Here is a 14,814-nt window from a genome sequence, read left to right on the forward strand (position 1 = left end):
TACTGCATCTTCAGGTCACATCTGATTTTGCCTGAGCAGAAGGCAGTGTGTGTAATTGCTGAATCTGTGTGCCGATAACACTTAAGGAAAAGGATTAGAAGGCAAACCTCAATTCCAATAACTCATCCATGAGCCTAATGAAAGCCAAACTGGACCTGCAGACACTAACAGCCACCTGAGCATGGCTGCTGTGAGTACCCAGGTCCCACAAAGGCCAACACTATGTGAAGTGACTTGGAATCTTCTGTGATTTACTGTCAGGAGACATTAAAAATCTAAGAAATTGAGAAATTCCTACAGCTGACAAAGCTGAAGGGATATTTATAACATAATTCCACACCCTTACAGATAAGCATGTAGTATCACTTAATGGTCAGCAGCACAGCACTGGAGTCCAAACCTTTGTGATTACTAGACAGACTGAGCACCTTCATTGCTGCAAAACCATGCTTAAAACCAAGTAACTGCACAAGTCATTACAGGATTGGTGACTTACAACCTGCCAGCTGTTCCTTTGGGAAAACACCCTTGATATCACCATATGGTTTACTTCCCCAAATGTCATAATGAAAGACAAATAAACTTTCTCTCTGCAATATCAGAGATGCAATTTAAAAGCCACCAGGGCAAGCCAAAGCTGCTTTTTCTCTCCACTCCAAAATGTTCCTCTGCTTCCTTTTCCACACACCTTGCTGGTGTCCTTCAAATATTCCCACAAAATTACCCACCTGTGGAGACAATATTCTATTCCTCCACCTGAAGGTCACTCAAGCAAATTCTGTATACCTCAGTTTAGGTGCTCAGTTTGGCTAACCTTAAAGCAAAGTGCCCTTTAAGTGCATATCACTTTGGCCCTAAAACACTTAATCATTAACAATTTAAAGCCAAAAGGAATTTAAGTGAGTTAGACATCCTGTAATAGGCCTTTTGACTAGGGCCATTAGGAACATTTTGGTTCAGTTCAGACATAATTTATCATCCTGAGTGGAATTTACCTGAAAGGCAGGCAGTGCCTTCTGCTCTTGGAGCTATTCTCTTAAAAAAGAAAAAAAAAAAAAAGAAGAAGAAGAAAAAGAAAAAAAATCCATTCAGCTTTTCTGATTTTCTAAATACCTTAAGGTTATGAATACCAGATAGCTTCCAGCTAGGCATTTACTGTGTTTGTAATAGCCAAAACCTATCCGAAATCTCCCGAGGCTAAATACAGAGGAGAGAGGAAAAAAAGTAATAATTTTATATTCCAATTCCTGGTAGGAGAAACCTGCTGAAATAAGGTTAAAGCAGTGTAAATTGATTGGTCTCCTTACTACTGCTTACCTCCCCAGTTAATTATCACAGTTTGGCCAGTTCCTGAGCCAACATACAGCTTTGCTGATCAGGATAACCACAAAAGCAGCAGAGCTACCCCAGGACCTCTGCAGCAGCATCCCCCGACACCAAGGTACTTCTGGACAGCAACAGTAAATTAAGAAAAGGGCACAGCTTAGCTATTAAATAGCAACAGGGCCATAAAATAAGACATTTCAGCAACTATACGTGATTTTTAGGCTGGTGTCAACTTACAGTGATGCTCCAGTTATTCTGTGGAATAGAAAGTCTGACAGCCTCTATAAGAATGGTTCATTTTTATATGGGAAACATATAAAAATGCTGATGCGTTATTCTGTTGTATATAAACATGAAAAATAGCAAAGGTAAGCCAGAAAAGGTTTAAGTCCTTCAGAATTTAATAGAAAAAATATCCAGCCATCTTTCTGAGTGATTACAGAAATTTACATCCCTATCACAGAACTGTGAAAGATAACAGAAAACTGCTGGGATGAACATGTTCTCTGCTTAATTTAGTAGATTTTGAATGTCATTTCTACCAAACCATAGTGATTTCATTACTGTTAAGTTTTAAAGATTTCTTTTTCTATACAGACAAGACTAGAAAGGGTATGAAATACCTGAAATACATCTCAAAATACCAGAATATAAAAATACCATATTCTCATCTTACACTGCTAATAGTGACATGTGTTACCTCTCTCTCCTTCCCATAATTTGAAAATAGCCATGCCATCACATTTCTTTATGGCATGGACCATCCTGACACTTCAGCTGAAGAAATTTGGGTACAGCTGGGCTGGCAGGTGTCAGCACAGGAAAAAAAGATTGTATTGAACAGAAAGGTTCATTCCTTTGATTATAACAAGATGATGCTGGATGCCTGACTTGGCATGGTTTTTAATGGGACTAAGGTCAAGAAAGATGGGAACTTATTAAAAATAAATACATCAGATTGCTTGTTGTTTTTACTAGCAAATATGGATGGGTGATGAGGAAGGGAATGTGTACACTCTGACACTACCTTCCACTGCAGATTTTTTAAAAAATCTAATTTTCTCATTAAAACTCAATGGAGACACCTCTGACTGGACTCCTTATCCACAGGATAAAAAGGAGGTGCAGAAAAACAGCGATGGAGCAAGTCTACAGTAAGGAAGACCACATCACATCCATCAAAGTCATCTGTCCCTCATCCCCACGACACAGACACAGTGACTGGTTACTGCCATGTGACTGCAGCCAGAAAGTGTGGGCAACTGCTCTGCTTCCACCCTCCATCGTTTTAAAGGATTTTCACAGGAAGCTGGCAGCTTTGGTAACTGATTAGTGTATATTACTAAGACAATTTGCAGGGATTCTATAAGCCAGAAGGAGCCATGCTGGGAGATCTGCTTTCTGTCCTAAATATAGCAGCACGAGAAACGAAATGCAAGTGCCAGATTTCAGTGGGATTTCCCAGGGTGAAATGCATTGCACACATGGCTCATTAGAGACCTTTAAAACAGAAACAAGAACTACAGATTGCATCAGTGTATTCCCTTCCCAGTGCTGTTACTGAAAACATTTTGGATGAATGGTGGTCATTTCCCCACCATGGATCTCATCATCTCTCTACACTTGTTCTGAGTGAGCATTTCAGCCAGCTCCTCCAATACGAGCATCTCTGATAATTGTGACTGAGCAGTGAGTTCACCCATTTAACTTCACATTTCTTATTGGATGGAATAATTTTAAGAACAGGAAAACATGCAGTGAGGAAAAGGAAGGAAAGAAATAAGTACAACAGATCAGTTTACTCTCATTTACCGGTGTATAATTATCCACTATTTCCAGATTCCTGTGCCATGCTTCCCAAGCTGGAAGCCTGCTTCAGCAAGACTTCAGAGCACATATTTGTAGTTGTTTCCAGCTATTTCTGTCCACAGAGCTCTCTTGGGTCCTTGAATGTGTTTTGTACTGCATAAATCCTCACAGCATCTTTGTATTTGTTTTAAACTGACAAACTTAATAGGTGAGTGAAATCCATTTAACGTGTCACCCTGCAGATTATTACCAACCCAAAGCAAGAGTCTCTTCTGTTGCTTATAAGGGGGGAAAAAAAATCCAAAAAACCTCCAAACCAGGACAGACTCTTCCTTCCAACTGCCCAGATATTGTCTATATCTCAGAGTGTACAGCCCTGTCCTTTGCAGCCTGCCTTCTGGAGCTGTACACTGTCAACCTGTTCTCTCCTCTATATCTGTGTAATCCCAAAGCGATGCCACACATTTACATGTAAGAGGAGAACTGAGTCATGCATCAAATGACAGGCTTCAGCCATGTCTATTCAGCATACTCTACAGGCAAAAATGGAATTAACTACCTTCCCAACCTCAGGCTTTGACCCCACCTGCAGCACAGATTTCTGCCCTCAAGTGGGAAGCCATTCCTTCGTGCAGACTGCTCCTGTAGGGAAATCTCTTAATGCCATTTTGGTGAGTTCAAGTTTGTTATGAGTTACAGTGAGCTGCTCTCGCTGGTATCTGGGAGGATGGGAAATGACTGTGGTGGCTGGTGCTCCTGTGAGAAGGGAGCAGAGGATGCCCCAGCTCCTGTTGCTTTGCAGGAGTCCCAACATCACAAGAACAACAGGGTCTTTACTGGCCTCAGCCTCCCTATACACAGAATTGTTATTCTAGCCCTGAATATGTAAAAGCTCCTCGTTCTCATGTCAATATAAAAAGGGCTGACAAGGCAAACTCTTCTGCAGAAAAGCTTCCTAATAGAAGAAAGGTGTAACAGCAGCAAATGCAGCTCCACTGGGAAGAAGAAAAGAATTACATCAGCCTTCTAACATACAGCCTTCCTCTTGGGCCACATACAAGACTGAACCCTGTATCATATTAACAAATATCTTTGGTCAGTAGGTCTTGAAATGCAACTTCAAATAAAGATGAATTTTGTCTTTTAATCTATACCTGCTGGTGAACTGAATCATTCTCCCTTCTAGACAAAGCAGTTTTCTGTAAAACCACAGCAGAACTGCTAAAATCCATCTGATCTTCCCATAACCCAGCCATCAGCTGCTCAGGCTGAAGTTCTTCCCCTTCACAAGGCTCAAGGCTTTGCTGCAAACCCTCCATCAGTCTGTTGATATCTCCCTGTAAATAAGTGCTTGATTCAGAAGTGGTGTGTGTGTACAAATGTGTAATTAGGAGGAATTCCTTTTCCAGTATACAGAGAAAATTCAGACTATACAAGGCATTTGATCTTCTAGTTTCCTAGAAAAAAATTCCTTAATGTGTTGTTTTGAAAGATTAAATATTTGTTGTCAGAAACAATACCACCCTACTAAATAATCTGAATCAAAATCAGCACCTACACACGTCTTCATATATGACTTGCACCTACACGAAGCACAAAAGTGCTTCAGGACTCTGCATAAGGAATCAAAGCAATTTTTTTCTTTTTTTTTCCCCTAAAATGAAGACGTGCACTTTTCCAAGAATCTTTGCTTGCTAAGAATTAACAGAGGCAGGTCACAAGTGTTTTCATGTTTTTACCTGCAGCTGCAACTTCAAAAAATATGAGAAATCTCCTGCTGATGAACAACGATGTTTCCATTTCTGACAATTCACCCATAGCCCTTTCGGAGGTCACTCTGAAATATTTCAGTCCATCTAGAGATTTTATGTGTTTCAGTGTACATTAAAGAGAACCTTCAGGATAATAAAGAGCAGAATCAGATGCACATTCCTGCTAACTTGTGTGATACAAGGCGGTAACAAACAAGGCAAGAACACAGGAAAGCAGAACGTTCTCATGGTTTTCAACATTGCTATCTTCAGTGCAAAGAATGAACAGCAGAAAATGGCCATGTCTGCTGCCACAACATACACACTTTTATTTTTGTCATGCCTGTGTTCAGATCTGTAATACAAGGAGGGGTTTTAACAGACCCAAAGGGTGCAAGCAGAAAGACGTCACTGCCAGAAGCTGCACAGAAATGCTGATAGTTGTAATTAGGCAAAACGTGTAACTGAGATGCCACATGCTGGAGTTGGAGGTGGTGTCTTTATCATGAGGTGCCACACTCCTCCCCATGTCACCCCAGACCCCTCCAGCACCACTCACCTCTGCACCAGCCAGGCACCGCGGCCTCTCGGTCAGAGGAACAGGCTGGTTCCAAACACCTGTGCCATGGATGGGTGGTTCATAAAATGTCACCCCTGCTGTAGGAACACACTCCATGCACTGGGATTACTGGGAATGGTGCTGGCATGACAAGGATACACTTTTTGCAGCAACAAAACTGTTGTCTTGAAGCCTGGACAGGTGGAGGTGCAGAGAGATGTCTGAGGCGTTCCCAACCCCAGAGACTGTACTGCTGCTCAACCCCAAACACCCCCAGCTGGCAAAACTCCTATCCTGTGTTTCACAGAACACACTAAGACAAAGGTTTAGCTAATAATAAGCAAAATACTATTGGAGGTCAACAAGAACTGTACAAAACCAGAAACCTGTGAATGGAAATGAAACCATCAGGAGGACTTAGGCACTTGCACCCCTGCATCCATCTGGACACTGCCACACAGCACAGCAGCTCAGGAACATGGGATGTGCCCCTGGACTTCTCCTAAACACACCACAAACCACTAATTAAACTTTAGCTGGTTAACCCACACTGAAGAATCATTTGTGAGGACCCTCAGTCACCTTAATTGCATAAGGATAAAATAATTTTCAGGGACCCTCTGTGTGGGAGTAAACTTTTCAGGTTTGGCTTCTTTTTTTTCCTTTTCCTGTGGTGGGGTAGATACTCTAAAGACTTCAATTAGAAGCAATTACTGGAGATGTAGAGGCTTCTCTGAGGTTAAGCTGCCCTTCATTTTCCCAAGAGAAGCCTTTAATTAAATGCAAATAATCACAAATTTCATATAGCAGATTGCCATAATTTCTCAGTTAGTTACTGGATCTCATTTAAAAAGGAAAGAGGTGGGCAGTAGTGCCGGGCGGATGCGAAGTAATGAGAACTCAAGAGGTCAAGGCTGAATTACCTGCATAAATCTATTCCTCTTCTTTAAGTCTGTCTGTAACCATCATCATTTCAGTGTTAACAGGTTGTCCTTCATGCAAGTGCACTGGAGTGTAATCCCATAGAAACTCAGGCCTCAATACAAATAATTACCTCCGTTCATCTTGCTGTTGACCACAGCAGCAGCAGCAGGATGGGTAATGGGGAAGGTGCAATTGAAGTGGAAATGACCAGAACTAAAACTCAACCTATGATGAATTCAAATGATATATTCAAGTTCATCTCCACTGCAGAGCTCTGGAAGAACAGGCACAGGAAATGGCAGCACATATTTTAAATACATCTGTCAAATCAGGCATGGGAGTGGATGAGTGGAGAAGGGATAATACAGCGTCTGCAGGAGGGGAAAGACAGACCCCGCACAACCTCAAAACCCTCAGTCATCACAGCAGGTTCTGACGGTTGCAGAAGGTAAACAGAGTAAATGCACAAGTGTGGGGAGAATAGGGCACTTTTTATTTAGCCAAATACGAGCTCATTCCAGCAAACAGGCAGCAGTGGGGCTTCACCCAAGGCAGATGAAGGTTTCTGCTGCTCAGCACTTCACAGTTTCCTTCAGTAATTTACAGTTTAAGAGAGAGCCACCTCCTTCCCCTTTCCATGGATCGTGCTCCAATGCAGGGTGCAAACAGCAGGGGTTTGGGACCAAATGCCAGGAAGCATTTTCTGAAAAGCTGATGGCTTTGCAGTTCCAGGACAAGTGGAAGGAGGCATGGAGGCTACTCCAAACAGCACCTCAGCCTGAAGGCAACCACGCAGAAGAGGTGCTTCAGAAGAATTATATTTTTGTTACAGCAACGGTTGCTGGGTTTTGAAAGCCTAGAAGGTCATTGCTCTCTGCTGTGCGGAGAGTTCAGGAGGGATGTTGGGAAGTTTAGAAGGAAAAAAGGAGCTCAAGGAACAAGAGAAGCAGCAGTGGAAAACTTACTCTATGGCTCAGCATGGCATGTCATTTCTGTGTAGATTCCCAAATTAAATCATTTCTCCTACTGTACTGTGAGAATATGGGGAGGGATCAGTTTGTAAGCTATTCAGAGGAATCACTGATTATCGGCATTTTAGAAGCAAGCTTGTTTTTGTTCTTTCGCACATTTATAATAATACCTTTTACATGTTCTCTAAGAGACAAATCTATCTCTGCTTCAGAACTGCTAGTCTGAAGATCTTTTGCTGGCACTGAGATGAATGTTAATAGGAAATATCTTATTTCTTTAGATGAGAGAGAAGCTGAGAACAATCCCCTCTGGAGGGAGGTGACAGGAGGCAGGATGTGGGATCAAGAGTTTATGACTCACCCCTTGCACAGCCCACCAATGCCCTCATTGCTGTTCCCTATCACCCTGTGAGCAGCATTAACCCCTCCTGGGCTGTTAACCCTTCCCATCGTGCTCCCCACATCACAGGATGTGGGGCCCCAGCAGACAGGACCCTCTCTGCTCACAGACAGAAATGCCTGGAAACGAAACATTATGCCAGAGACCAAATGATTAACCTCACATTGCAAACCACCCAAATCCCTGCCACTCTTCCCCCTTCTCCATCTTTTTGTATCCCTCTGTTCTTGGACAGATCAAACAAAGCCATCTTGTATTTTGAATGCAATGAGGTGTTTTCCTGCTGTGGATATACACAAGACCAGTTATTGAGGCTCAAGAGTCTGGCCCATACAGCATCTGCCAGATGATGGTTTGCCTGTACTCATGCACTGAACTGCAAGTATGAGGAGATGGGTATTGCTGAGTTTTCAAAAGCTTCCTTCAAATCAGAAGTAGTAATAACCAAGAGATGCTGGATCCTGAGGTACCTGGATGTCAGGGCTAAATTCCCTGATGTCCAGTAGGAAAATAGCACCGATAAAAACTTTTTTCTGGAAGGGGAACATTTATAATATCTCTCACGTAGTAAGTACAGAGCTTATGCAGCAGCTTCTTTCACAGTAGAAATGCTAATAAATAAGACTGCTTTGTTCTGCCTCTGAAAAATTCAGAAACTAAGTATGTTTGAGATATTCCTTTCTCCTGGATGCATAGTTCTGTTCAGATGGCTATGAACAGCGGCAGAAACATCTTAGAACTGAGAGCTGGAAGCCTGTCCATTGAGATGGAAGCACATGAAACCCAGCTCAAAATGTTTGAGGGGAAAGGTCCATCTGCCATCATAACACTGTACCACACAGACTGCCTTGTGCCATTGTCAAAGAAAAAACTAAAGAATTACCTAAGTAACTGCAGTGCAGCATATGCAGTTCGATTTAGTGGTACTAGTACAAGACTTATTTTTTTTTTTTAGCTCCCATGGCATAATCTGTCAGTGTATCCAATGCCATGGCAGGCCTCTGAAAAATTCAATGGTTCAGCAGAGAGTAGAGACAATGAGGTAAAAATATGGGGAGCTTTCATCACTTTTCGTTAACAAGGAAGAAGAAAGTTTATGTGCTTGTGCTGGCTGAGGAAATGTGATTATTAGGATAATAAAAATGAAATATTATCAGAGACTGAGGTTTCAAAGGTGTAGCACTAGAAGAAACTGATGCACTATAACTCAACAAGTCACCAGTACCAAATGATTAACACCATGGGGGATGCAGCAATGCACGGGTCAAACTTCTAATAGCTTCACACAATAACCTATTTAAATGACTATAATATGACTATATTATTCTAAACTCCAAATGAGTGAAGGCAAAACCAGTACTATATGTATCTTTAAAAAAAGATAAGTAATCCCAGTTGCTTTTCATGCAGAAACACAAAATCCACCGGGAATGAAATTCAGATCTCTAAAAAAGAGTTAAAGAAAAGCATAGCACTTTTTTCCCCTCAATCTAGAGGAAAGAAATTAGAAATTACTGTAAAAAACCCTGCAACTAAAAAGCATTACAGTGAAGAGCTTGATCCACTGATGTCAGTGCCAAGATTCCAGTTAAATTCCAGTCAGTAAGGATTTCACCTGTAGGAACTTCCTCACTTGATAGTACAATTACTCATAGTATTGCTGGTGTTGTCAGACCACTACAAGGTTAACATCTTTATATCAGAAGATGCAGTCCATGTGAATGAGAAAAGAAGGGAAATACACAAAGTTCTTGGGTCATGCAGGCAGTCCCAGAGCAATTACTTGTTTTATAGAAAGAGCAACATGAATTAGGATGGGGAAGTGCAAAATTTTGTATGTGTGTGTGTGTGCAAGGGGGAGAGTGAGAGAGAGAAGAGCTTCACTCTTAATAAAGATATAGTAATATTAATTCTAACTCAAACCAGTTTTAGCTGACTGATTACAGTTGCCCTGCAAAGCCTGAAAAACCGAAAAGATTTCTTTCCCATGTTGGCTTTACCATTGCAACTAAAGAGACCCCAGAGAAATCATGTAAAGGGAATATAAACAGCACGGCCTTTTTCTTTTGAGGCAATCTCTAATTTAAAAAAAAAAAATAAATTAGAAGAAAGTCTACTCCTTTAAATCTTTAATAGAAGAATCCTGCCTGTTAGGGCAATGAGCTTTCCTAAGTCTAATCCATCTTTACTGCTGTGTTATTACCCCACTGTTTTCCTGTAATTGAAACGTGGCAGGTAGTTTACACACAAGAGGGAGTAATTGTATTGGAAATAACCATTCATAACCAAATTTTAAAAGCTCATTTTTCATATCAACTTTTAATAAAGAATGCAAGATAATAATGATATTTAGCATTTGTGCCACCTACAGTAGCATTTTGTCTCTCTAAATTGCCAACATTTCATTCAACGATGCTAAAACAGACCCCTTCAGCAATGAACACAGCCTGAGGCAAAAAAAAGAAAAATCTGAACAATTGCAGTCATTTGTTCCTGTTCAATTAAAATAATAAAATATGGCTCAACCTCATGCTGAAGTTTGTAAACCTTCAAAAAAACCTTGTGTGGTTACGGAAGGAGAACACAAGAGTTGGCACGTGCTGTGGACTCTCCAGCCTCAGCCTGACTGGGCCAGGGGGAAAAGATTCCCCTCTCTGCACTCAAAGGAAAGTCCACCCTAAACCCTGTCTGTAAGTACCACATTTACATGTCTTGTAAATACCCCCAGGGATGGTGCTCTCCCAGTTTGGAGGAACATGTTAAGTTTGGCTCACAAAGGGATTCCTGAATACCAAGTTGCAGAATATTTTCCTTACAAAAACTAATCTGAAGCCTTTACTTTATGTGATCCTTAGAAGACAGTTCTCCAGGAATTTCAAGTCTTGCAGGCTGATTGGGGGAAAATATTATTTTTCCATTTATTAGAGTTTACAGTCTAGTAGAACCCGCCACTATACAGGACTACAGGATGCCATATGCAAACAGCTTCTGTCCCAAAACAATACAATCCAAAGCAGGCTAACAGGAGCTATGGATAGAAATACCAGCAAAGGGCAAAGGAAAAGCAAAGGGTCTGAAGTGGTTTGATGGGTGGACAAGTAGGTGGGTGTTTGACATTTAAATACAGCCACAACAGGACACAGTCTTCATCTCTCCTGTTTAGAGCTCTGCCTGCTGCCTAACAGACTATAAAGGAGTACTAATGGATAGTGCTTCAGATTCCTAACACCATTTAAAATACCAAGCATTGTGCGCTACCCTTGTGGAAAGAGGTCAATGTGCTGTCATTGCCCATTATCTGAGCCTTCTAGCCTTGTACTACTTAAAATAAGGATATTGGTTTGCTGTGTTTATGTAAGCACATCTTTTCTTGTGATATTCAGAAGCTAATACAAGAGGAAGCTTTCAAAAAATGTTTTAAGCTCACTAGTAATAGCTGAAACAGAGATCCCCAGCACATCATCGGTGGGCAGCATAAAATATGCATGTGCTAATATGCACAGTTATGGGCAATCCTGCTGCTAAGGAGCTACATTACGATTAAGAGGAAGGGTTTTAAGAGCTCTGGTTCGAGCCTTAGAATTATGTTGGCACATAAGAACCCTTGCAGGGGCTGTGCCCACCTCAGTTGAGCTCTGCCGAGCTCGAGGTTGAGCCCACCACAGCTGGAAGTTGACACAGCTGGAGGCTGAGCCCTCCACCCCACCAGTGGCACAGCAGGACACAGCCATAGCCTTCAGACTTAGTGGCTCAGTCACACACACAGCCCACAGGCATTAACATATTCTCCCCAGAACCAATACATGCAAACCATGCAGTACTACCAGGCTTGTCCAAGACCTGAACAGAGTTCCTTCTACCAATATATCATTGGAAAGTTGAGCACTGGATGGTGGTTTCTACCTCAATTAGGTTAGGCCACCTTCGCGGTACATTTGGGTTTCAACCCAAATTGGTGGCTCTAACCCAGATTCATTCCGTGGTTTGGCAAGGTTTAGAGGTAGCAGCCTTCCCAGAGCTTCCCACAGTCCCAGAGTAGCACAGCCAAGATGTAAATGAACAGGGTAAATGGAATTGTGTGTGGGAACCAGCTGTGGGACAGGCAGATGACATTTGAGGTCCCCTCTAGGCCTGTTTTCCATAGGGCCTGAGACTGATAAAGGCATTTAAAACAAATTGAGTATCAAATAACACAGGAGAAATGAAGGATTGTGCCAGAGGACAGAGTAGGCAGTGACCAGCTGTCCCCACACAAGCATGATACTGCCTTGACAGCCTCATGTAAAAGGCAATAGCCACACATAAATTTATTTAAGCCTTGAATGTTCAGATAAAAGCAAAACCTAGAATAAATAGTGATGTCTTGCTTGTTAAAAGCCACTGATTGGAAGCTTGCAGCTTGATTTCACAGGAGTTGTCTCCTGAACCACAAGCCAGTGGGGCACACAGAGGACAGAGAATTTAGGGCTGGACCAGGAAATGGAGTGCATGGATACTGCTAGAACATGCATGAGAAGGTTTGGTTTTTTTCCCTGAGATTGTCTTGCTTCATCTCCTCCCCCCTTCTCTACTCCCCACTATCAGCATTTAAAACACCCCCGAGTTTTCTTGAGCAGGTTTGCTGTGCTCATTAAAATACTGTGAGCACTTATTGGCTATAATGAGCATTATTAAATTCTGGTAAGTGCCAGGACTGTTCTGTGGAGTTGAACAGACTCAGATTCTGGAAGGAGAGGTGGGAAGATACTGGAAACACTATATTTTCTAGAAGAATAGAAAGACAAATTTCCCCCTTCTTTTTGCTCTGCAAGCACTGGGGTAACTCAGACCTGTTAAGCAGCAGCTATTGCTTACCGACTACTCAGATCATTTTCCTGCCTCAGAAGGACTCTCAGCTCCTCTTATCAGAACAGGAACAAATTAAAGATTTTTCCATATTTGCATCTGCTCATTTGATAATTCTGCTACATTTGTTACTTAGAGATAAAAGTCTGCCTCTAAAAATTCACTTAGCAAAGTGGTTTTCTCAGCCTTAGGGAACGGTGCAGGACGGATTGCAGAGCAGGATCCAAAGCAGCTGGCGAGGCTGCGGGAGCAGCAGGAGATCAGGAGATGAATGGGTGCATACTGGGGCAAGGATCACATTTTACATGCCCAGTTCTTATATTTATTTCCAATTGGCTGTGTCAGAGACACGCACCCTGACTAGTGTGGCCTTGCCTACAGCCATAAAGCTGTTCCCACTGCAGGACTCAGCATGACTGTCTGTGTTTTACCACCAAAGGCCATCACCTACCAACATTAGTAGACATGAATTAACTAAAACCATATACAAATATACTTTACCCTGGAATAATCCCCAGTAATCAGAGGACAACTAAGGAAACGGAATTAGACAAGAAATTGAAGATCAGTGCATCGCCTAAAAAGCCAGTGTAAATCCTAGTAGGGTGGAGAGAGCTGCTGGAAGTAGGAGGTCTCTGTACATATCCCTGGGAGACCAGCACGTGGCCTGCAAAATGCAATGCATCACGAGAGGGCAGTGAGGGAGGAAACAGCAGCGAAGTTCACCTGACTTCCCAAGCAACCTGTAGAGAGCTGACTGACCACCAACAAAGAGCAAAAAAAGCACAGGGTTGACATACTGAAGTTACGTTACTACAAAGAAATAAAGTTGTATTCCTGAAAAGTGATAATTTGAAATTCTGTTATCTTGTTCTTGGGTTGATACCCACACCACTCCTGTGTGACAAGCATATGACCAACTCTTCCATCACCTCAGAAATACCTATTTTTCAAATACATTAATCTAAAGACCACAGTTCAGCATGAAATGGGTATCAAAATCAATTTCACAAGATTAAATAACTGGTTTGGTTAAGTATTAATTGCTCCAGTTTGGTCACTCTTTGCCCACTCACAGGAGCTTTTTGTGGATTACTGCTTTATAATTACTTGCTCCCTAAGCACACATGCATTGCAATTTTCTGCACACCTTGACAGCTTCCTGGTTACAGAAAATGAATGCTACATGTTCCCCTGACACAGCATTTTATCTGCTGGATACAGTAAACAAGAGATTGTTTATTCAACTTCTCATGGCCCATTAATGACATAATGTAGGACACAGCTGTTCAGGACGGCACAAGACCAAGGCAGAGAAGGAAATGCTGTGAGACTCCAAACATGCTGCTCAAACCAGAGCTGGACTGGGAAGGTCCTTGGAAGTTGTCTAGGGGAATTTAGCCTTACAGCTCTCACATGAAGTAAATCCAGGATTAAAGATGAAAATTTCCTCCTGAAGACTCAAATGATCTTAAAATATCCCCATCTGGGCAAGGTGGCAATGACTGCTTTGAAGAAGGGACCAACCATTTCATTTTCACTGTTCTTGGCCAAATTATCTACTGAAAAACTAAGACTTGTCATACATAAAGGCTCACAAGCCCTGGAAGTGGGCTGTGCCTGGCCTGTCATGTCCTGACTTTCAGTGTGTGTGAGCAGGAGAGGTAAAGCTCACTCTGTAAAAAGACAATTCAAGGTCAAGGCACATCTTGAGATCTCAAAAGGAGCTTGAACAGGCTTTAAGTGATGCACAGAGTGCTCTGGGCCCGGAAGGCACCATCTGCCCCACTGCAATCTACCTCCCAGTACAGCTGCCCAACATTTTACTAGGGACTTCTGGAAGGCTAACCCTGGCCAAGGAGCAGGAGGCAGCAAGGTAGAGCTGCTGGCAGGACTGATGTGCACCGAGCCCAGCATGACAAGGACAAGGACGTGTTCCACCTAAGTACCACACCTAGCCAGTTACCCTGTGAATTTTATTTCTCTTCATGAAGCTTCCAGAAGCACACCATTATGGAACAACATGAATTTTCCCCCCAAAAAAAGCAAATCCAGTTTCTAATCTTCCCAGTCATGGAGAAAAGCAGGAAAATCTAAGAGAAAGGCTCAAACCCATTCTGGATTCCACACCCCAGTTCAAAATAACCAATTTCAATAATTTTAAAACATTTTATAATTGAAATTTAGGTGAGGTTGGTATACTGTTTACATATATACATCTATCTATAC

At 42.0% G+C, this 14,814-nt stretch overlaps 1 protein-coding gene across 11 annotated transcripts in view; it reads right to left on the bottom strand.

Annotated features, from left to right (window-relative positions):
• The window catches only part of SGCD (sarcoglycan delta), a 347,493-nt gene that overhangs the window by 128,114 nt on the left and 204,565 nt on the right, over window positions 1–14,814 (bottom strand). The gene's annotated exons all lie outside the window — the stretch shown is intronic.

This window comes from Pseudopipra pipra, chromosome 15, assembly GCF_036250125.1.
Source record: "Pseudopipra pipra isolate bDixPip1 chromosome 15, bDixPip1.hap1, whole genome shotgun sequence".
NCBI lineage: Eukaryota > Metazoa > Chordata > Aves > Passeriformes > Pipridae > Pseudopipra > Pseudopipra pipra.